The sequence below is a fragment of the Hibiscus syriacus genome, unplaced genomic scaffold, assembly GCF_006381635.1.
Source record: "Hibiscus syriacus cultivar Baekdansim isolate YM2019G1 unplaced genomic scaffold, ASM638163v2 tig00110013_pilon, whole genome shotgun sequence".
Classification (NCBI taxonomy): Eukaryota; Viridiplantae; Streptophyta; class Magnoliopsida; order Malvales; family Malvaceae; genus Hibiscus; species Hibiscus syriacus.
This window is the reverse complement of record NW_024062563.1, coordinates 1,070,348-1,095,974: the sequence shown is the minus strand read 5'-3', so window position 1 is coordinate 1,095,974 and position 25,627 is coordinate 1,070,348. Positions and strand designations below refer to the sequence as shown.

The following is a 25,627-nucleotide window of genomic DNA, read 5'->3' as shown; positions in this document are numbered from 1 at the left end:
GTAACAGTATTGAAAGAGGTCGGTGTTGGCACGTCACAAGTAATGAACTATTTAACGCAGCAGGCAGGGGGCTATCATTATGTTGGATTTACACATAAAGACCTCTACAATGCACTTCAAAGAGGCAAAGCAAAGGAAATCGTCGATGGGGATGTGAATGCGCTTATTGCTTACTTTTATTATAAGAAACATGATGATCCCGGGTTTTTTGTGACATACTTGGTTGACGAATCAGGGGCGTTGCATAATCTTATTTGGTCGGATTCTACATCGAGATCAGATTACATATGCTTCGGTGATGTAATTGCGTTCGACACAACGTACAAAGATAATTTGTATGGTCGACCAATTATGCCTATTGTCGGTGTCAATCATCACCATAACACAATTGTGTTTGCTACTGCCATAATCGCTGACGAGACGTCCCAATCTTTCGAGTGGGTGCTACAGAATTTTTTAGAAGCCATGATGAACAAATCGCCTATTTCAGTTGTCATCGATGGGGATAGGGCAATACAGAGGGCTATCAAATCTGTTATCCCTAATGCTAAGCACAGATTATGTTCTTGGCATATTTCTCGCAATGCACAAGCTAACATTGGTGACCCAAAATTTACAGCAACATTCTCAAAATGCACGGTTTCCTGGTGGACAACCGACGAATTTGATATTCAATGGCGTTCAGTTATTTCAGAGTTCAACGTCGAAAAGCATCCATGGGTGATTGAGAAGGGAAATATTTTTATTTGAAAAAGTACAAAGAAAAAATAGGACATTTGAAAAGGTACAAAGAAAAAAATAGGACATTTGAAATTAGTTTTGATTCTCGTACGAAAACCCTAAATTGCTCATGCAGAAAATTCAAGACAATTGGACTTCTATGTCGCCATCAACTTCACGTTTTGAAGCATTTGGATTACACATATTTACCCGGGTCTTTGATTCAAATTAGGTGGACTAAGGATGCGAAGGCTTCTGCACCCAGTTTTGTTGATTTTAATGTGCCTCCAGAAATAATGCAAATGGCAAGGTTTGCTTCTCTACGTGCAACAACAAGTATGTTATGCTATGCTACATCAAAGACAGACGCGTCTTTCAAAACCGCAAGAGATGAGATGAAAAGATTAATAGAAGAATTTGAGAACTTGTTTGGTTTAAATGATTCAGTCAATCAGAGCAGTGTATTAAACAACGTTCGTGACCCTCAACGAAAACAACGAAAGTGAAAAGAAGTAACAAAGAACAAGGTCGAGAAGAAAATTAGGCGATGTGGGTTCTGCAATGGTGAGGGACATAACAAACTAACATGTCCTCAAGTCAAGCTGGGTTTGAATACAAGCACACAGCCTACTTCAACTGATTTTTTTTGAAGACGGAATGGACTGGTCATTCAGTCCCGCACATGATGTTAGAGACATTTGGAATAATACAGACAACGATCTCCATATATCCTAAGTATCAACATGACTCCTACTGTGTATAAGAAACATGTACAACAACCTATTGTTATTGCAAATAAACCACAACATTCAATCATGTTTGTACATTACAACTATATTCGTATAAAATTAAAAACAATTCTTCAACAATTGAATACAACTATTATATGTAATGTTCAATCATGTACTCCTTACGTTGTAGGGATTCAGTCCCTAAACCCTCAAAGAAAGCTTGTCTTACCAATTCGTAGCTTACCATTTAGACCCTGAAAGGGTGTTTTATTAGCTATGCAGTCAACATGATTATGAGCTTCCTTTATCATTTTGCATTCAGTCAGATTGTAGAGATTTGAAATTTGTAATCAATTAAAAGATCTTAAACACTTGAATCCAATTACCATTTCAAGAACAATTACATGAATACATTGATACTTATTGGTCGCTTTCGATTTTCTTCCATGTTGATACGCTGGGGCTCCATTTGAAGGTCATCACCGTCAGAGTGGAAGAGTTCTCTGCCTTTAGGGTTTTTCGATTTGGGTTTTATATATATAAGAAAAAAACACGCGTAATTTTAAAAAGTATCGACACAAATTTAAAAAGTGTCGATACATTATGTAGACCTATTTTCTTAGAAAATCGGTAAATTTAAACCGGTTATATTGTAAAGTGACCTATTACATTATAATTACGGGTTTCGATGTTTTTAGGATCGACACTTTTTCTAAATGTATCGACACTTTTTTGTGAACTTGTTTGGAAAATTTATTATGGACATAAAGTGTCGACACGAATGTATAAAGTATCGATACATTATGTATACCTTTTTTTTAATAACCGGTATATTTAGACCGGTTACATTGTTATGTTACCTATTACATTATAATTATGTGTTTCGATGTTTTTGGGATCAACACTTGGTATAAATGTATCGACACTTTGTTCGTGCACTTGGTTTGGAAATACATTCTTGACAACATGTATCGACACAAATGAATAAAGTGTCGATACATATTGTAGACATATTTTCTCAAAAAACCGGTAAATTTAAACCGGTTACATTGTAAAGTGACCTATTACATTATAGTTACGGGTTTCAATGTTTTTGGGATCGACACTTGATATAAATGTATCGACACTTATTTGTGAACTTGCTTTGGTTGGAAAATACATTATGGACACAAAGCTGGTAAAAGATAATATTTCAGTACAAAGCTGAGTTGTGAGTTGACGGGGTTGTCACACTGGTCACATGGAATGGAATATTTACTGTATAAATCACATGTTATAATGTAATATTCATATTAAAAGACACAGTTACTGTGTTATATGATTTAGTTTTTTGAATGGAATGAAAATATACACACAATATAATCAAACCATAACATTCATACACAACAAATTTCTGGATAACAATGTTCAAATAATGTACCTACAACGAAATTAATCCAATAGAAAAGGGTTATCGCTAACGAAGTCCGGAACATTAGGTGCCTTCAACAAATTTTCCAAATACTCGCATATGTTACCACCTTTTCATGAGGACATATATAAATAATTTCAATAATCAAACTAATCAGGTGCAATTTTACTAACAAGAAACTAAATGAGCATAATCAGGAATAAATTTGTGTCATACTTAGAGCATCGTCGTCCGAATGGGAAGCAGCGTCGAAAGAATGTGGACATATGTAATTGTTTATCTAATAAAAAACATAAATTGTTAATCAATCAATCTATGAACTGTTTAACTGGAAAAATATGGCAGAACTGTAACTTACCGGATTATGAATCATTTTTCGCGGTGAATCATCGACCAACAGTGTATTTAGGACGTTAAAATTAGTAAACTCGTTCCAAACATCATTGAGATCTTTACAGTATGTAAAATTATCTGCTGTTTTGCACTTTCTTTGATCCTGTTTACAAACAGTCGAACATAAATATGTAGGAATCTTAGACAAATTAAAGTTAGCAAAGTGTAATGACAATCATCTTACCCAAACGAATAGAAAGTGGTCAGAGAACGAACGTAGTTTATCAAGTACATGGTCCATGTTATGCCTGAGATTGTAATCAAGTTTGAATGTTAACATTTAATCGTATATTAACGATTTTGACTATAGTAATTTGAATTGCTCAATAGTTCTAACCTCATCTTGGATGACCAAATGGCAACAACAAAATTTTGTGTACAAAATTACATAAATTCACATAATCCATTTATGAGGATAACATCTGTAATATGAATAAAATGAGATTAAAGTTGTACGCTTATATGTTAAAATAATGGATACCTATAATATTATATACATGTATCCATATTTATTTTCTACCTATAATATTATATAATAATCGGTCCCAAAACCTCCCTATTTTCTTCAAACGAATGGGAACACTCAATACTCCAAGTATCGACACATTTATACAACCTATAATATCATTTTCTACCTATAATATTAAATAAAAGTATCGATATTTATCATCTACCTAGAAGATCACTTTCTACATGTAATCAATCCCAAATGCTTCTTTACTTCGAAAACCCTAAACAACAACACATAAAAACCCTAATTACTGTAATAATAAAAAACTAGGGTTTCAACAACGTACCTTTCGATTTGAAATGCAGCAACAAACAAACAAACTTCAACGTAGAAACACCTTCTGAAATGCAGCAACAATTACGCTTCGATTTCAAAAACTCTATCTATTTTCAGAGGAAATTTAGCTATGCCTTTATATTTACACCGGATATGTTATTTATATTTAATCGATACAATTACATAAGTGCCGATACTTTTTATGTTAAATGTCGATACTTTCGATAGGTTATTTTCATATTTCTTTTAAAGTGTCGACACTTGTTTACGCGTACTTATTAAAGTACCGACACTTTCAACATAACCGGTAGCGCTTTACCGGTTTTGTCATTTCGATATCGGTTTTGTCATATTTTTACCTATTATATTGTTATGGATCGATACGGTTTCATAAAGTATCGACACTTTTTAGGTGTTATAATTTCTTCTCTTTTAAATTACGAAAGTGTCGATACTTATATTAATTTATCGACACTTTCAATATATCCGGTATCTTTTTACCGGTTTTATCATTTCGACACCTGTTTTATCATATTATTACCTGTTATATTGCTATGGATCGATACATTTGTATAAAATATTGACACTTTTTAGGTGTTATTACTTCTTCTCTTTTAAATTACGAAAGTGTCGATACTTATACTAATGTATCGACACTTTCAATATATCCGATATCTTTTTACCGGTTTTATCATTTCGAGACCTTTTTTGTCATATTATTACCTGTTATATTGCTATGGATCGATACATTTGTATAAAATATCGATACTTTTTAGACGCTATAACTTATTCTCTTTTAAATTACAAAAGTGTCGATATTTATATTAATTTATCAACACTTTCAATATATCCGATAACGGTTTACCGGTTTTATCATAATGATACCGGTTTTATCATATTTTTACCTGTTATATTGCTATGTATCGATACATTTTTCATTTGTATCTACACAAACCGACAAGCTAAGTTTGCCGATTACCAAATTTTTTAATATTTTCTTCATGATTTCCACCTACAACATTGTTATTACTCGATATTTCAGGTAGCGCTAAACCGAATTTATTAAATATATTATAATGTATCCGGTAACACTGTATATTAGCAGTATATTAGCCTGCATTTTCTGAGACAATCCCCCATTTCTCTACATCAACCTTAATCTTCCCGAAAGCTTGTGCAGAGTCCATTAGAGAAAAATTGTTCGAGTCATCGTTAAGCTCTAATATAAATAATCTGAAGCTGTATTTTAAATATTGATGATGATATATATAACCGTCTCGCATATTGTGTGGAACTGCAGAATTTTCTTAAATTGAAAACTGTAAAGGTCAAAGAGAGTACGTGGGACTGAAGAAAATGACCTTTTGCCATGTAAAAGAAAAAAAAAATAAAACATAGTTACCACCTAGAGTGGATTGCGGAGAGGGAATAGGTCAAGGTTGTAGTATATGGATAAGTTAATGGTTGCCCACTTGCCCTGGGCTTCTTCTTGTCTTGTTTTGCCGGTGAGATCAAGGGTGAAACGCCAGTCAAATTTCTTGAACCTAACGTTTTTACAAGAAAAACTCACGGTTTTCAAGTTTCTGATTTTCTTATATAAACAACCCTAGCTCCGCTTTAGGCTCTTTCAGGGCTTTGTTGATGATATATTCTTCAAATAAAAACAAAAACAATGGCCCCAAAGTTTCTGTCAAACGTGCTTCAAAGCTCAGATAGGGTTGAAGAAGTGACTGGTCTGGATCTCAAACGATCAGCCGTAGCTTTTTATTCAAACCCTTTCCCGCCTTTAATGTCGGACAACAATGGCGCTGATTGTACCCGCCGTTTTTTAGAAGATACCAGAGATAATAAGAGTCTGAAAAGAAATATCAGTAGAGCCGAATCGATCGGAAGCTCCGGAGGTGTTTCTAATGGCGGAAACAGCGACGGCGGAGGGATGAGTCGGAGCTGCAGCAATGGTAATAGTTTCGGTTGTTCATCGAAACTTAGCTTCAGAGATCATATATTGACTTACACTCAAAGATACCTTGCTGCCGATGCGGGAGAAGAGGCGGCGGCGGAAGTGGTACACACTCCTATCAGTAGAGCCGTATCGATCGGAAGCTCAGGAGGTGTTTCTAATGGCGGAAACAGCGACGGTGGCGGAGGGATGAGGCGGAGCGGCAGCAATGGTACTAGTTTCGGTTGTTCATCGAAACTTAGCTTCAGAGATCATATATTGACTTACGCTCAAAGATACCTTGCTGCCGATGCGGTAGAAGAGGCGGCGTCGGAAGCGGTACACACTCCTATGAATAACCGCCGTCGGCCTCTGTGTAGAGCGATTCGACGACACCATCGGAAAAGAACTTAAAGCATATGCAAAATCAATGGGAATTGACTTCGAAGTAGCCATAGTCGAAAGCAACTTGGAGAACCTAAACCCCCGAAGACATCAAAGTATACGATAACGAAGTTCTTGTGGTTAACGACATTCTTCAACTTAATTGCGTCGACAAAGAAAGGCATAAATTACCCAATATTTGAATAAATGATTATTTTGTCCATCATTTTTTTGAAACATTTTAATTTTTAATATTTTGTTTTAAAATAAAATATTTCAGAAAATCATTAGTCAACTAACTATTAATATTTTCTATTAATATGACTGTTTTATGTGGATTACGTCGTCAAAAAATATTTTTAAATTATTTTTATAAAAATATATATTAATTATAATTATAGTTTACTCTAAAATTTTATTTTGTTGAAATGACATTATGAATTTACCACGTCCGTATAAAATATTGATCGTTAACCAACTAATGATTGTCATCTATTTACAGAACATTTTATTCCAAAATAAAACGTTAGAACTAAAATAAATAGGGAATAAAATGATAATTGTGCAAAGGTTATACACTAATTTTGTTATTATGCCTTAAAGAAAACAGGAAGCTTTTGGTGATCGGCGAGGCCAAAATGGGCCTTCTTTTCTCGGCAGATTCATGGAAGCACATCATTAACTGTGCCAGTCATTGTGGAAGCGATGATTAACGGCTGACCGATTGTTTTATTTACAAATGGGTAACTTCAATAACTAAATCCTTTGTTTTAAAACATTAATGGAAAAACATCAGTGACCATTTACCCAGCACAAAATTTACCTTACCTTAACAATACATAAGAAACCAAAACCAGACTGTTATATTCTTCTGTTTTGCTTTTTGTAATCACATATGACGTTTAATTCCATAACATTAACTTTAAGTCAGTAATGTGATATTACTGTGAGTACCAAGGTTGGGTGCAATAAAATTAAAGTATGTGGTAATAGCAATAATAACAGTACCAAGTTAAATTTCAATAACATACTCAAAACCAAAGCCACCAGACGAGACTGATAATGCAGAAAATGAAATCACGAATGCATAAAGTAGTCGAGGTTTAGATGAAATAGAGATTGGAGCATTTGTTCAAGGAATGAGGAGGTTGTTCTTATGGTTGGTAGATGTAATTTCATTTCTGAGCATCTCAATCTCTGACATAAGGCCAGCAATCTGTTCATCCTTGTTATTTCTCAGCATCTCAATCTCTGATCTAAGGCCAGCAAGTTCACACTTCATCCTTAAAATTTGTCCATTCAGCATTTCGATGTGTCGGTCCTTAGCCTGATCTTTTGCTTTGAGACGCAGCCTGTACTGCTGATCTTTGCTTAGTGATCTTTGCAACGGGTGACAATTTTGTGCTGCATCAGAACCAAATGCTTGTTGATATTCATGTAGTGAGCAACATTGATTTCACATAAAGCATAGATGGACGCATAATTTTATGTTAGAAGACGAATTTGAACATCTAAAATTCTAGAGGTGAACTTGAACTTATAAAATTACAGGGTGACGAAAACATATTTTAATAGAAAATACGTATAAAAAGTTTAAAATATGGACGAATGACCCCCCTGCCATCAATCCATCTCTGACAGGAATTTTTTTTAAAGACGTACCTAAATGTTGGTGGTGGCTAACAAGGTCACCTGGCTGCGGGGGAAAACCAATGTAGGGTGGAATTTGTGAACTTGAGGGTATATTCAGCAGCTGGTTGAAGGTTGAGGACCCTCAAACAAAAATTTCAAAACATAATCATTGCCATCACTTGAAGTGGTTAAATATTTGATGTTTCAACTTTCAATAGTAAGTAGCTGAACACCCCTTGGTTTTGCAAGGTGGGGAAGACTTGGAGTAGGACTAGATTGATCATTTTTGTAGGGGATGAACAGGGCCATTTATTTGACGATATGAGATATGTGGGCGAGAAAACAAAGTCATAGAATATTTGCAGCCTTTCTTTGTAAAAAGAAAATCTTGTTCATATGCTTAGCCGCACGAGATTAAATGAAAATTAGTGCAACCAAAAGACAAAAAGAAGAGAGTTGTTAATGATATTACCAAAATGAGGGTGGGTCGGAAGATCATTCGGCTGCATGAAACCATCAGCGTACCCTTGGGTTTGTGAACCCAACATCTGGTTAAAGCCGTTAATGCCTAAAAACAGAAAGCAGTTCAGAAACAAAAATTATGCACCTTATTTGTGGCCTAGTCCATTTGGGATGATATCCTGGAACAAGATGTGTTCATAAGAAATCCAGTTTCTTATCCGTAATGGTAGACATGTTTATGAGTCATCCTTTCATTTAGGTTTTGGGTTTCTTTTAGGGATGATCCTTACCAAAAAGCTATTGCTGTATTTGGGGCTAATTGTATTGATACTAAGCTCTAAAACAACCCAAAACCATTTTAACTTTTAAAAGGAAGGGATGTTCAATGATATACCTAACTGTGGAAGATCATTCATGGAACCATAGGCATAACCTTGCATAGGTTGCGGCAAATCATGTTGGGGAAGACTCGCAGACTCTGCATCTTGACTGAACGAGATGGTCCAGTCCCGACCACAATGGATCAATTCTGTCACACAACGGAACAAATTATATATATAAAACTCCAACACCGGTCTTTATACATGCATTACCAGGCAGTTGAAGTGTCTAGTTTTCAGTGAAAAATATAAATGAACATTCCAAACAGGTTGAGCCTCACCATCGAAGTAGTCCGAGAAACGTAGGTGGGGGTATGGCATTCTCTTGACTAAATGAGATGGGTATGCGAGGACTCGGTGCCCTTTCTTGCCAACTACCTGCACCACAATCTGACACAAAATATACATAAATCCAACCTAAAACAAAATAAAAGGAAAAACCATGTAATATTTAAAGGATTTGTTTTATCAGCCAATTGAAATAATCATCTAATAGTGTTCCGAAATTCAAACCAATATGATCCCTGCCGCCAAACTCTGTAACATTATGCAAATGCTCCATGAACCTCGGTTGACGAATCTGAGGTCGGAGGCCTAAAATATCAGTTTTTCCGGTACTGTTAGAAGAAATAGTACTCCAAGGACTGGTGTTGTTTTCCTGGCAACGCTCCCTTTGCTTCTTTTGTTCCTACGATATAACATTTCTGAAGACACCCCTTCTGGTCTAGTACCTTGTACATGTCTTGCAAGTGTCGAGCCTGCAGTTGTTTAAGTAACCAAACTTGGTGTTGATCAATTCACATATTGGGCATTTGCTGGCATATGTACGTTGAACAATCCCGGGGATAAAGTATAGAGGCTGTGTGAGACTGAAGTTGTTCAAGAAATTGGTAGAACGTACTGGACTAGAGAGAGTGCCTTGAGAAAATGTTCTGGTCGGATGCGGATATCGGAATAAGAAAAGAAGCACAGGGGTGTCTTCAGACATGCTCCAGTGGAAGAAGATACCGAGCAAGCAGAGGGGGTGTCTTCAGACATGTTCCGGTGGGAAGAGGAAACCGAACAAGCAGAATGGGTGTCTTCAGACATGTTCCGGTAGGAAGAGGATATCAAACAAGCAGAAGGGGTTTCTTAAGACATGTTCCAGTGGGAAGAGGGTATCGAACAAGCATATGGGGTGTCTTCAGACATGTTCCGGTGGGAAGAGGAAACCGAACAAGCAGAATGGGTGTCTTCAGACATGTTCCGGTAGGAAGAGGATTTCAAACAAGCAGAAGGGGTGTCTTAAGACATGTTCCAGTGGGAAGAGGGTATCGAACAAGCATATGGGGTGTCTTCAGACATGTTCCGGTGGGAGGAGGATATCGAACAAGCAGAGGGTGTGTCTTCAAACTTCAGTCATGTTCCAGTAGAAGGAGCACATTGAATAAACAGATGGGATGTTTTCAAACATGTTTCAGTGGGAGGAGGATATTGAACAAGTAGAAGGGGTGTCTTCAGTCATGTTCCAGTGGGAGGACGATATCGAATGAAGAACAGAAGCAGAGGAAGCGGTGCCAGACAAACGGCTTCGACTTCTTCAAGTACGATTTCCTCAAACACTACCGGAAACACCGATATTTTAATCCTTGGACCTCAGGTTCATCCAACGAAGTTCATGATTTTTCAGATTTTCCAACACAATGGTGATTTGATCAAGTTTTGAGAATTTGAAGATGGTATCATAAGCTGGTAATGAATGGAGTTGTAGTAAAAGAAATACCTGAAGGCTGATCCTCTGCTGATCCCCGGTTCTCTCCCATGATCTCTCGGCTTCCTTGGAGCTCTCTGTCAAAATGACTTTTTTGGTCTCAAATTGTACTTCTCTCTGCGAGGTTCAACAGCAAGGAGATCTTCCCAGAAGTTGAACTTTTCCTCCGCAGGAGGACGGGCCTGTGCATATATATATATATTTGAATAATAAACTATTCCATTGGAATAAAAAACTATTCCATTGGAATAAAAAACTATTCCATTGGATAATAAACTATTGCTGATTGCTGAGGAATAATTAGATTTGTGGGACTCGATTAACAAAATCCTTAGGACATAACCACCATGCTTCATTAAAAATGCTCTTTTTATATTTGATGTAAATTAAGATTATAAAACGGCACACCAGTGAATCTTCAGAAACATTTAATTAATTATATATATATATATATATATATATATATATATATATATATATATAACTTCTAAATTTAACCATCTTCCTCTTCCAGTTGTCCGTGGTGTCCAACTCTCTCAAGGTCTCTCCTTTGCCTTCTCAGCCATCAAGTATATCCGTTACAATCAAGACTTTATAGCTTCTAAATCTATAACCCCACGGGCTTGATTGGGCCTTGATGGTCTTGTTTTGGCCCTTTCAAGTCTCCTCTTTTCGGTAATCTTCACAGGCTCCGGCGATCATAACGATAGAAATGAATCCGATGACGAGGACCAGCCTCGTCGGAGAAACTCAAAAAAGTTGGAAATTACGGGTTCAATTCCAGCTGCTCTGATAGTGTTCTTACTTGGGTTGATTTTATGTTTTATACGTGATCCTTCCATTTTTGGCGATCTTAAGTTCGGTCCATCCAAAATTTGGTTTTTGAGTATCACTTGGAATGATTGGAAAGTTGGGTTTTTGAAAGGAGCAGTGCCACAAATTCCACTCTCTGTATTGAACTCGGTTATTGCGGTTTGTAAGTTGTCCGGTGATTTGTTTCCGGACAGGACCGAACTGTATGCTGCTAAGGTTTCTGCTAGTGTTGGGGCTATGAATTTGGTGGGATGTTGGTTCGGGGAATGCACGTGTCATGGTGCAGGTGGGCTAGCTGGTCAGTATAGGTTTGGAGCTAGGAGTGGATGGTCGGTGGTGTTTTTGGGGATCGGAAAGTTGGTAATTGGCTTGGTGTTTGGGAACTCTTTTGTCAGGATTTTGAATCAGTTTCCCACAGGGATTCTTGGGGTCCTTTTACTATTTGCAGGCATTGAATTGGCCATGGCCTCGAGGGATATGAACTCGAAGGAGGAGTCTTATGTTATGCTGGTTTGTGCTGCCGTTTCTTTGACTGGTTCTAGTGCTGCATTGGGTTTGTGTGTGGGATTTTGCTGTTTTTGTTGCTGAAGCTAAGAAAAATGGAGTGTTCTGGTTCGGGTTTCAGCAAATTCAAGTTCGAGTCTGCGGTTGATGCTGAAACCAGTTCAATTCCTTAATGCTGCTTTATTTCGGCCGGATGTTCGATGATGAAGCAATGAGGGTATGCTACACTTTAAAATGCAATTATAAGGTGTGGAATGTAGATTCATGTGCTGATGGTATCTTTTATCAGCAGATGTATTACCTATGTTCTAGACTACGAGAATACTACCAGGATCAAATGATAGAATATAATCTACTTTGATGTATTTAATTCTGGCCTAGCAGTCAGTACATGTTGCTCGATCCATTGATTCGATTCTGTTGCCAACTGGAGTTTAATGTATAATCATCCTTGAAAAACTAGTCAAGTAAATTCTTTTCTGATAGGAGCCAAGATTCTACAACTCGTATCCTAGGTGAAGTTTTTCATTTTGTTATAGCGATCATGGTTACTGGTTAGCATAGTTTTTGCTTCTATGTTGTCAGATTCGAAGTCGAAATTCTTTAGAAATTACCTGGTTACCATGTGCTAAGAATGTTCTTTTCGTAAGAGTGTTGATCAGAAATTTTAAGTGACGACATCAAATTAACATTTGAGCATACCAAGAGGATTAAAAGTCCAATTGTACTTCACAAAATCATTTTTTTCGAATACTTGTAATTTTTTTATTGTAAATTTGCTTCTTTCTCTGTTTGTGTCTAGTGTTGACAAATTGTGTAAAAGTTCACAAAAACTGATGTTTTGAGAGGAATTAATTTACTCGAGTTCAAAATTAAGAGAACTTAAAGAGGATTTAAACCAAAATATTTAAAACCACTAACAGTAAATTTAGCTTTTACATATCAGTAAAATACTTGCAGGACCGGTTTCACTCCAAATATCTTGGGATCTTTTAAACAAATAAAGAACAGAACTCTAGCGTCTCTGGAAATTAAACAACTTTATAGTGACAGTGAAGGTGACTCCAAATAGCACTGTGAAGGCAATAATTACAGCTGCCACAACCCCAATGAATTCATGTCTAAAACCGAAATAATTTCTCAAGTATTGTTCAACCGTCTGATCATCCTCAAGGACATACTGAATATCTTCAAATTGTGAAACAAGCTTACCATACAGTGTCCAAGATACTGGACAAATATAGCAGTACCATCTCCACCATATAGGAATGCTCTGTAATTCAAGAAGTTTGAAAAGAGTGTGAATAAAGTGAATGAATATCATGACTCGACAAAACAACACTTACCGGTTGTGGGATGAAAAATCCGGAGAAGACACTCCATAGTCCATAGAATGTCGTGGAAACTATTCCGGCAATGTGGTGGTTTGGTGTGACAGCCACAGCCATCATGCCATAGAAGGTGAAGTACAGTAAGGTGAAGTACATGAAGAAGAGATACCAGAAGAACTTGACAGCAGTCCATTCGAATGCGATCATCGCATACACTATAAGGCCATACACAGCAGCTTGAACGAATATATAAGGTATCTCGATTAAGATCTGCAGTTGCCAAGTGCGAAAGTCGGTTCTAATGTATTACATTTTGCACAAGTTTCTTTCTAGAGTGAAAACTCTTCAAAACAAAAACAGAAAGGAGAAAAACATGCCTGGCCAATGGCATATGGCATTGTAGAATACATTCCAGCGGCTCTTTCTCTATAAAAGACTGTCCTCTCGACCGCCACCACGGGCTGCACTGATGCAGCATTTTGGATACCGAGGAAAATAACTGCATCATACATTGAACCCATTGCATTAGCCAGATCTTGCTTCTTTTTCCTGTAATTTTATAATGTGACGGTTAGATATATCAATATGATTAAAGACGAATTTGTACTTGTTGTAGATTACGTTCTAGTGCCGAGGTCCCAGAACAGTGTCCCAAAGATCAATGCGATGATGGTTGTATAAAGGAATCTCACAGCGGTATAAGAAGGGTTGCGCCAATATGACCAGTGCTGCTTCCACAAGCAAGCTGCGCACTGAGTCAAGAATGGCTGGGAGAATTGCGTTGGAAAATAGAGTTCCTTTGAACCAGGAGCAGGCTTGCTTAAATCTTCAATAAGAGCTTTGTTTCTCCTGAACATATGACATTCATCAGTGTTCAATTCAAGGTCATTTATAGAACCTATGCTGAATTAAACTGATTCTTGATGTGTCGATTATTACCTGTATAGGTCTGACTTCTTGTAAATATCAGCAAAATTGACACCTAAAGCTAATTCCTGTGCCGTTGTACTAACTTCCAACATCCAAGTTGCTGGATTGTACCTGTCTTTGATTTTGCCAACCCCTTCAATTCCCTGAGGGACATGAACAGATATCATGTTATTTATATAGTTCATATGAACTGAGAATGAATAAGTTAACTTTTATTTTCTTGTATTTCATTTCGTTTCACCTCGAAATAATCAATAAGATGTTTAGAATGGTGTCCTAATGGCCCCAGATATATCTCTTGTCCTCCTCGCTTCATAAGGAACAGCTGCAATAGCATGTTTGTTCAGTTATACAATTACATAAAGAGCCAACTTATTTTCAAATCAAATTTTCACTGTTATCACCTCATCAAACGCTTCGAATATGTCGATACTTGGCTGATGAATGGTGCACACAACTGTTCTTCCTGTGTCCACTGTGTTCCTAACGGCTCTCATTACAATTGCAGCAGCTCTTGCATCAAGCCCTGAAGTTGGCTCATCCATGAAAATGATAGAGGGATTTGCCACAAATCCGATAAACCATTTACACCTGGTAAACCAACTTGTGCATGCCTTATTGGATTAAGTTCCACAAGATCCATGGCTTCATCTATGAACATCTGATATCATAGGTTGAAATAAAATCATCAATTTAATTTGATCTAAAGTGGTCATTAGGAAAATGTGTTATCTTTATTGGTCACTGTTGTCAGGCTCATTAGGAAAATGTGTTATTATTGCCTTAGCAAAAACTTCTAACTTGTAGCAAAGTAGAGACAGGGTAAGAGATTTGAAAAAGCTTAGGGTTTCATGAATGCCAACCTTTCTGGTTTCGGCACTGATTTCTTCCGGTAGTCGAAGCCAAGCGGAATAGAGCAAGGATTCATACACGGTGACATGAGGAGAGTGAATGTCATTTTGCTCACAATATCCCGATACTCGAGCAAATGTTTCTTGCTTCTTTGGGAAACCTGAAACAGTGATGTTCCCCTCGATATAACCACCGGTTTTTCTGCCAGCAAGCACATCCATCAGGGTGGTTTTACCAGCACCACTAACACCCATGAGAGCCGTGAGAACGCCTGGTCTGAAAGAACCACTAACACCTTTCAATAGCACTACTTTATCTTCATTGGCACCTTGTTCTTTTAATTCCTGCAAAGTTCCCATCCAATCAAATAAACTTCCTATCTGTGGAATTATATATGATATTCAGAATTTTATTTTACCTTTGGCATATCAACGGAATAGATAATGTCATCAAATGTAATGGAATGAGGCTCAAATGGAAGTACCATTCCCTTTTTCTTCATGCTTCTTTGAGTGTCATCATGAACCTCTGCATTTCAGTTATATTTAGAATCTAGACAACGGCTTGTACACAAACACATGGATGCAAAAACTAAATGAGCTCTAATACCTGTTCTAGTTTCACTGCTTGAGCTACTTTCATTGTTTGATAACTGAAGCTTGTCGCCAACTTCATCGGTTTGCTCGATCTCTTCTGGTTCTTCTGATATTACAGCCTGTTTCTCCTCAAATGCTGCATATTTGGTTGCACAAAAGGTAAAAGAGTAGTTCTTCCTTCTAAAGAATCATAAGTTTTAAGTATGTTTCAATAAAGCTACACTCACGCTTTAGATAGGCAAGGGCCAGAGTACACAAGAAGTTGAACAATATTGTGAATCCAAGCAATCCTCCTACTCCGAACCAGTACCACTGAGGATCCTGGAAGAAACCCCTAGACTTCAAAACTGTAATTCCCAGTGATTCATTTGAGCCTGGAAGAACCTTCAACATGAAACGAAGTATAAAATATCAGCACATTGTTAACAGGTAAAATGGGAAAATCAATAGACAATTTGAATTCGAAGCATTACTAGTCTCCACTGGTTTCCAAGGAATTCATTAACCATCAATGCATTTTGTCCATACATCAAAGGCGAAATCCAGTAGCCCCATATCCACCATTTCTTTATGTTCTCTGTGACATTAACAAAACAGTGATTACAAATTTTAATTTTCATCAAAATTTTGATTTTCTGTGATATGTCCAAGACTTCTCATTCATACCTCGTGACAGGACAAAGCCACCTAATGCAAAAAGTACGAGCAAAGCAAACGACCCAAAAGTGTTGGCAATGACCATGTTTCGACTGGCTGCAGCAATAAAACGGAACAATCCCGAAGCCATCTGATTAACTATAACAAGGATGAAATACTGCCTAAACAACCAGTGCCGGAAAAATCACTCTCACATCCATTTAGATCAGGGCTAAACAACAAGAAACTATGCTATATTGATATTGTCACTTTGAATCGTTACCGTTCAACATTTGGATCAAATCCAATAACATAGTAGGTAAGAAACACCCATAAGCTAACTTCTACAAATGATATAGGTATCTTGAGTATCCATGTTGGTATAGCATATGCCCATGAAGGATAGAATAGGAGGTCTCTCTGCTTGAAAAAGACAGGAAGCTTAGAAATGCTCATGGAAATGTAACACCCCAATTTAGGGGTTAAATTTAAGAAATTATAAAGTGGTGAATTTAATTGGTATTTTTGGAAGGAATTGGGGATTAAATTGTAACATTTCAAAGTTGGCAGACCGTTTTAAGAAGTGCAGGAAGTTTAGTGACTAGACTCATGGTTTACCCATTTTTATTATGAGTTATGTTTTCTGGAGATTTTTTCAGATTTTCCTCTTCATCAACCCCTCTTTGAACTTCGATCTACTCGTCGTCCGACCTCCGATCGACGAGCCGAAACCACCATCGTGTTCGTTGTCAACCAAGGAACAAAACCTCTCAAACCTTTCGTCGTGAATCATCGCCGTTCGTCGTGAATTTCAGTCGGACGTATCGTCGGTAATAACTCAGTTTTAGTTGGTTTTTCATCGATTCACGACGATCGGGTCATCCGTTTACGACACCTCCCGCACCATCGTGTTCCTTGTGCCGTTCCGAGTCCACCGGTGTCCTCCCTTTTCTCCGGCGGCGGCGGCGCGTGTGGAGGTGAAGCGGTCAAAGTTTCCGATTCGTTGAAATCGAGCTCTCCGCCGTTCAAAAATTTGAACCGAGCTTTGTAAGTATCTCGAAATCGCTTAAAATAATTTTTAAGAATTTTTCCGGGAATTTTTCGATATCATGGCACTATTCACGCACCCCCACGCGCCGCCACTGCGTGTGGGGAAGACAAAAGTGACCGGTTTGACCAGTTTTGGTGCACAGTTGACTGGTTTGACCGGTCACAACCCGACCTGACCAGTTGACCGGCGTTGACCACTGTTGACCAAAACTTTGACAGGCTTTGACCGGGCATTAAACGACCTTTGTTTTTGACCGAGTATACCTATCCTGACATTTTTCGACGTTCCAAATCCGATTCCGCAATCCGTTTTTCGAAATTCAGACCCGAAGGCCTCGAAATTGCCGGTCAAACCCGTTGACTTTGACCAAAAATTCCAAATTTCAGAAAAGTCATATTTTATGCTTTCGACGTCCTGAATCTGAATCCGAAGTCCGTTTCACCAAATTCAAACCCGGTAAGCTATCTTTCACTGATTTATCACCCGATTCGATCCGTTTATCGCAATTAAGCTCCGTTTCTGATATAATTTATGTTAATATGTATCTGAGGAATTATTGAAAGTTGAATTGAAGATCAAAGGCGTTCGAATGGAATTTTTATGGTCGATCAGTATTGCACAGAAATCGATGTAATACTTTACTAGCTCTTTATGCTTTATAGAACATATTGGTATTGGTAAATGCATGAATGGAAATGTTTGGTCTCGTATGTATAATTAATGAAGATCTACACTAGATACAAATATGGTAGAAAGTATGTAACTGAATATGGCTCAGATTACTATTATAAGAAATTGGAGGACAGTTGGAATTAAATTACAAGTTCTTGAATTAAGTGATAAAAGAATCAACCATGGATATGTAGATATAATTTATCTCATTAAAGGTACTTAGATGATAAATTATGAGAATATTTCGATTAGGTAAAATTTCGAAATTACCCTTATGTTGGAAAATGACAAGAATTGTCCCTGGAAGTGGATTAATAAATCTGAAAAGAATTATTGATCTGCTAAAACTATTGATGTGCATAAGAAATGTTAGTTTTACTTGGAAATTATGGATAACCGATTTTTAACCCCAAGAAGGTTTACACTAGATACTAGAAGTCTTTTAAGGAATAATTTCAAGATCAAAGAATGTTCGAGGAAGCAATTAATCATATGATCTCTATATTTTATTATTTTTCGTTAAGAGCTAATATTGAAATTATCTAGTTAAGAAATTACGAAAATGCCCTTGAGAGGTAAAATAGTCAGAGTTGACCCTGAAGGAGAAAGCATTTTGAGGATTTGCACTTAACTCGATTAAGTACAAAGTTAATTATTAATATTCTGTCTTTGTAAAGAAAAATTCATAATATTGCGTTTGTAAAATCCGAGAAGGCACTTGACCCGAAAATATCCGAGTCATGAGTAAATACCTTAAGAACAATTTATCGGAGGGTGCTCTTTTTTCAGAATTGTTCGAACGGATTGGAATAGATGATAAATTGGAATTAAATAATAAGACCGGATGGAGGAAAAAGATTGAAATACCGTGGATCTGTAAAATAACCAAATTACCCCTGTAATGGAAATGACCCCAGAATATCACCAAGCTTAGGAATGATGGGATATCCTTGAGCTCTGTTATGATTGGAATAAAACTAAAAACCAAAATGACCAAAATAACCTTATGGCCTATATTAAGTAAATGTCTTGGATTAATTAAGGAATCCAAGTAAGCATAGGTATTGGACTACCTTTAAAGGTAATGGAAAATAGTTTAAGTGAGTAGATCAACCATAAAGCTATGTCAATACCTGAATGGCATAGATATTACTGAAAAATGTATTCGTCTTCTCAAGTTTGGCTCGATGATAAATTTTGGAAGTATTCAGCTCAGCTCAGCTCTAGATCGTATTCAATACTAAGAATTGGACGTTTGTTCGACAAATCAACCACGAAGACCAAATTGAATGGAATGGAAGTACAACATGTATCTGAAATTCAGGAACGTTTGAATTACTCTGGAAAATCCTGAAGTAACTGGAATGGACATGACTGCTAAATGAACTAGGTAACCTCAATGACTGAGAATTTAATAAGTGATTTGGATAAGTCTGGAAACTCTGATGAGTTTACGTAGTGTACAATTACAATGGGTTATGAACAAATTAATCAAGTACGTCAGCATTCCATGATATTGTGGAAACGTGGAAATGAAATAAAGACATTGGAAGATTTATTCAGCGATGATTTTGAAAATGGTCCACGGACAAGAATTTGTGGTATTAAAGAGTAAATACCTTAGAAGGAAAATGAATTGACCAGTCGACATAGATTGTTAAAGTTCTAAATCTTTGTTCTCAAGTTGTTCGATTATCCGATCAATTGACATGGATGTATAGGATTCTGAATACCATTCTGATTACGTACAGCTTCTGAAAACTGTCCGAATAAGATAATATCCTGATAATTCACATTCTGAATAACTGATAATTCTGTCAGTTAATGAACTCTTCCAATAGTGATTCTAAATTCCAACATTCTATCAACATACTGAAGAACTGTGTTTCTCTGCCTGATACAGTACCTCTAAATAATACCTGTAAACTCTGGTGTGTTCCCTACTCACATGAATATTTTATCTGATTTTCGACATGAATTCTGATCTGATACTTGACATGGATTCTGATCTGATATCTAACATGGATTCTGATCTGATACTTGACTTGGATTCTGATCTGTTTCTTGACCTGATTTCTGATATGATACTTGACCTGATTTATGTTTTGATTTTTGATATATCCGTTTACGGACGGAAAATGTTTTAATTGGGGGGTATTGTTGAAGGAAGAAGTTTCGCAGGTTCCTCGGCTTTGTGCTCAGGGCCTTATATGATGTGTTGGGTTGGGTGTATGGTTCCGGGGAACCTACACATTATGATGTGTTGGGATGGGGGTATATATATATATGTTTTAAAAAGATCTGAAAAATTACATGGTTTTTGGGAACACACTAGATAACCTATTCTGATCTCCTGAACTCAGTCATCCGAAATATTTGTCTGAACTGAAAGCTCATTGTCCGTTACCATCTAAAATATCAGTAGGATCTCTGCTCAGCATAAAAATCTATAAATGTTCGGAAATAATAAGGATATGTATGTTTATCTGTATCTGCACGTTCTTCAGCATCATCTGTTAGTTCTGTATTACTGAGCTTTTCGAAGCTCACCCTATTACTCACCTTTTCAAGTTAAAAGAATTGTACCAGTGCATCTATCGACTTCAGTAAGGGAATTCTTCCGGCGTTGTTTCAGAGTATGGTACATGTGATTAGGGGGCATGTAATTGTATTTTGATTTATATACGAGTCTGAAAATCTGTTTTATTTTTAAATAGCGACAAATGATTTTATAAGTTTACATGTTCTGATAAAAAGTTTTAAATTTTCCGCTATTTTTATAATTGGTCGCTCCGGTGGCCCAAATGTGACACCCCGGATCGGATCTGGTTACCTTTATCGGTATGTGGGGGTTACAGGAAATCTCGGACATCCCATTAAACATGATTGCAACCAAGCCAACGGTCAAAGCCCCCGTATAGATTCCTCCCCCTTTAATTGAATCATGCCTCATCTCAGTCCTCAGGAAGAGTGTCATAGTAATAAATGCCATTATTGTGAGCTAGTAGCATGAAGAAAACAAAGTTAAGAGTGACAGTTTAAAACTTGATAATCGTGGTACAAGAAACGAGATTCATTAGTACATGTATAGACTTGAATAGGTAAACGAAAGAGTTTCTCTTCATCAGAAGATACTCCCTTGAGATGCAAGCTTTGAGCAACTCTTTCTTTCCAACACCGTACTTTGTGGTTGTCAAAGCAGCTGGATGGCTCTTTGTTTTGTCAAATGGAACATCAAGTTCATCTCTGAGTTTCTTACCCACGTGAAATGATCGGAATGCCTCAGAGAATTCATTGGCCGTGACAAACCTGTAAGGTTGATCTTTACGTACCCAATACTGCTTTTGATCTTTCCTTGATGTAACCTGCAATGAACATAGTTGAGTTAAATGTGATAAAAGAGCAACTTTAGTCCCAATGGAAAAAAGGATCAAACTTACTTCTTGCAAGAAGTCTGCCACGCCTTTTCTCTCCGGACACTTGAAGCCCATAGATTCAAAGAAGCTCAGCACATGTTCACGAGGACCCTGTTATACAATCCGGCCATGAGAAAGTAGAATAATGTTATCGAAAAGATCACAAGTCTCTGGAGCTGGTTGGAGAAGAGAGATGACTGCAGTTCCATTAAGGATGTGAACACTTTGCTTGAGGCAGTTGACAATTTGGAAAGTTGTAGAACTGTCCAGACCAGTGGATATCTCATCCATAAACAGTGCATTTGCTGGTCCAACCATCATTTCACCTAATTGGATTAAAATATTTAGATTTCATGATAAGAAATTCAGGGTAATTTACAGATTGAACAAATAGTTTACTTAATATAATGTATTACCTGTTGTGACACCCTTCTTCTGTCCTCCCGAGATACCCCTCGACATTTCATCTCCTACCATGGTGTCTGCACATACTTCCAGTCCTAAAATCTGCAAAATTTATGGAAAAGCTATTCAATAAGTAATGAAATTTTCTTTTAATCACTGCCCGTCATGCATATCTCTCATTATACTGCAACCTCTTTGTAACTTTTACCTTTAGCATATAGTCGGTTATTACATTTGCTTCCTGACCTTCTGTTGCTACTGCCTAAAATATTAGAAAAGGAAAAGTACATCATGAATTAATGCATGATTCTGTATGATATATTCCTGAAACATTATAATGGCATTTTTCCCCTTACCTTGATGAAGACATCCATATCAGGATCAGGTTTAATGTTTGCCTGTTTCTCTCTTCTTGTCAACTCTGCTAACATCTCTGTAAATCCCCCAAAAACAACAAATTTCATGCTTTGAAGGATAAAAAATGGCATTCATATTGTTCCAAAAAGACATAAATATTTACATATATGTAAGCATATATACATCAGAAGGACTGGAAAATGAATCAAACGTACCATAACGTTCCCCAACCCCTTGGCATCTAGCAGCAAAGGCCAAAGTTTCCCTTACAGTCATTTCTCCAATGTGAAGATCATGTTGACTGATATAGGCAGCTGTTCTCTGTGGAACAAATTCATCCATCCCATGCCCGTTGTAGCTCACCGTCCCTGAACACTGGAAGAGGAACTCACTCCCAAATTAGAAATCAAACAATGAAAAAGAAAAAAGAATTTAATTAATGCCATTTGAAAGAAAAAAGTAAATTTTGTCAAGCACCTTGAGAGTAGGATCAAGCTTCCCAGCTAAAGCCAACAAGAGAGTGGTCTTCCCAGAACTTGGAGGACCCAAAAGCAATGTCATCCTTTAACAAATACATAAGAACAACAACGATTGAGTAAAATTCCAGGATCTCTGCAAATTTTAGTTTCAGTAATTAAAAAAAAAATATCATATATCACCATTGTTATACCTGCCCGGTTTAATGATGCCACTGACATCATTGAGGATGGTAAACTTTTTCTTTCTACTAGAAAGAATGCCAATAAGATTCAAGAATCCCTGTGATCCCAGTACAAAATGAAACATGAGATCTGATCCTAAGCAAACAAAACTGTTAAAAAAGTTAAAAGTATTTTTCTCAGTTGCTACCTCAAATATACCAGTAGTGAAATTAAGAACTGTGGGCAAAGCATTGGTTCCAACAAAAGCTTGGGCTTCAATGTTTAGATGTTCAAACCGGACTTCAATTGTGGGAAGTTCAATGCCAACACTGAAAACGAAGACCCAAGTCACCCAATGTAGATGATTATCATCTATACATAAAAACTGGATCTTTGATTTTTTCCATTTCATTTTCCTAGTAACCAAACATGAAAAAGGTAGGAAAATTTTGATACCTGGCTACACGGTTCTTGAGCTTCAACAACAACTTCTCATTATCTTCCCCTGCAACTTTGACCAACCTCTCAAGCAAAACCTTCCGTTGTTGCCACCATCAGAGCTAGTCAATATACCTTTCCTGAGACGAGAAACAGTTGGCAGTCTCTCAAGTGCAGCCCACATTAAAGCTTCTTCATCGTCTTCTTCCCGAGAAGACCTTGAAAATGCCTCCACTTCATTGTTTCTCCATGCCGAAGAAGTACCTGATCGTAAGCTACTGCTCGCTCTATAAAGATCAATACCCTCCATTACCCAAATAAGCAAACACCCGCCAGAGCAATATCAAAAAACGTTCACGTTTTGGGAGCTCCAATCAATGAATCCAAAGAAAAAAGGTTGTACCTTTAGTTTTAATGAAGTTGAAGAATTTGCCGGTGCATGAATACTAAGCAGGCTGTTGAGCTATATACATAAGATTGATAGCAATTCTTCTAAAAGGCTTGTTGTTAACTTTGTTAGTAATTCTTCTAGAAGCCTTCTTGTTTAATTCTTCTCAACGAAATACTGCATCTTCTAGAAGGCTTTTAATGCATGCACGTCACTATGCATGTCTATTAAATTTAGGGTAAAGTACACAAATTGTCCTCTAATTATAGGGTATTGCTTTATTAAGTCATCAACTATTAAAAATTACAAAATGGTCTTTCAACTTTAGTGTGTTGCTTTGTTGAGTCCCTCGACTATTAAAAGTTATAAAATGATTAACCGACTATTCGTTATGTTCCAAACTCGTCATTTTTTGTTAAAAATTAACGGTATTATGAGCTGAACGTAACATGATGATTTTGATATAATAGAATATGATCCTAGAATCAATCAAACAACTCATATCACAGTCAAGACTATTTTGTAACTTTTAATAGTGAAGGGACTTAATAAAGTAATACCATATAATCAGAGGACCATTTGTGTACTTTACCCTTAAATTTAAATTGATATTTTAAGGATGCCTAGTAAAATTGAATATAATTTCAACTACGATGTGATTTTTATTTCAAAATTAAAAATTATTTGAATATCAAAACTAAGGAAGAGATCTTAATAATTAAAATGAGGGTTATTTAAATTCAAACAATTATATCTATAAAGTATATATATATATGCTATTTAATTTTTTTAAGAAACTACCTTATAATATCCCACAAAGTCATATTACGTTAATGATTTTGGCCTCTCCGTTTAAATATCATTAATAAAATATGTAATTTTCTAACTAATTAATGAAGTACATCAAATTAGAAATGAAGTATATTTCAAGAGGTAAAGTGGAGAAAAGCTTTAAAATATTTTAAATAAATCACGTGGTTTTTTCGCATGGATTAATTACTTGTCCAACCCTTGATCTCAATTCAAAAATCCTCATTTCAACACTATTAGAGCTTAATCCTCATTCAGGTAGACTCAATCTTGTTCTATTAAATCCAATTGAGTTGCCTTTGGATTGAATCAACGTACAAATATTAAGTCTGAACTTTGGATCATTAAACTTTGTAAAAAGTCCCATGACCCTTACGGTCTCAAGATACTTTTATTTTATGGCAATAAGTTTGATGAAAACCCATTTTAGAAGGGATCTCAAAATCTCACAAAAACAACTAAGCATTCGAATATTTATATCTAAGATACTTTCACATAAATTCATTATCAACCATTACAAGGTTTTCAAACCTAGAGGTTAACATCACAAGTCTTGGTGGCCTTGAGTTTAGTTGTTATGGCGTTGATTATACACTTTTGAATTGTTAAGCATCCAAGTCACAAACAAGGCATTTAAGGCCTTGAGGTTGTAAGACCCTTGTCGTCCTCCTTGAATTGTTTTCCAAGCTTTCTCCTCTATGAAGCTTTTCATCCTAGCCTTTTAATATTCATAGCCGTCAACCAAAGGGAGTTCCACTACCAAACATTTTGTTGCTTCCATAATAATTACCCCTTTAACCACCGTTAATTTGGTTCAGATAGTTCTCAGTCGACTCAACAATACTTTAGCCGATATCTGTTTATTTAACAATTGAAATTATTAAAGATTTAATGACAGAACTTCAACCAATATTTGAGAATTGAAGTCATATTCGACGACGGAACTTCAGCCATTGCTGAACTTTCGGACAAACAAGTACAACACTTGTTTAATCAGAAAAAGAGAACTTTATCATTAATTAATAGTATGTATTTGTCACAGTGATAGAATTTGTATCTTGTAATAGTAATAAAAGTAGTGCACATATCCAAAGATTACAGTAAACAAACATACATATACTTGCAGGACTTGTTTCTTTCTTAATACCTTGGCGTTACAGAGATGATCTCTTAAACAAATAAAGAACAGAACTCTAGC

At 36.5% G+C, this 25,627-nt stretch overlaps 2 pseudogenes; one reads left to right on the top strand and one right to left on the bottom strand.

Annotated features, from left to right (window-relative positions):
* The first annotated feature begins 11,087 nt into the window (after positions 1 to 11,087).
* LOC120212474 lies at positions 11,088 to 12,079 on the top strand (annotated as a pseudogene).
* Positions 12,080 to 12,921: 842 nt separating this feature from the next.
* On the bottom strand, positions 12,922 to 23,541 carry LOC120212473 (annotated as a pseudogene).
* Positions 23,542 to 25,627: the final 2,086 nt, after the last annotated feature.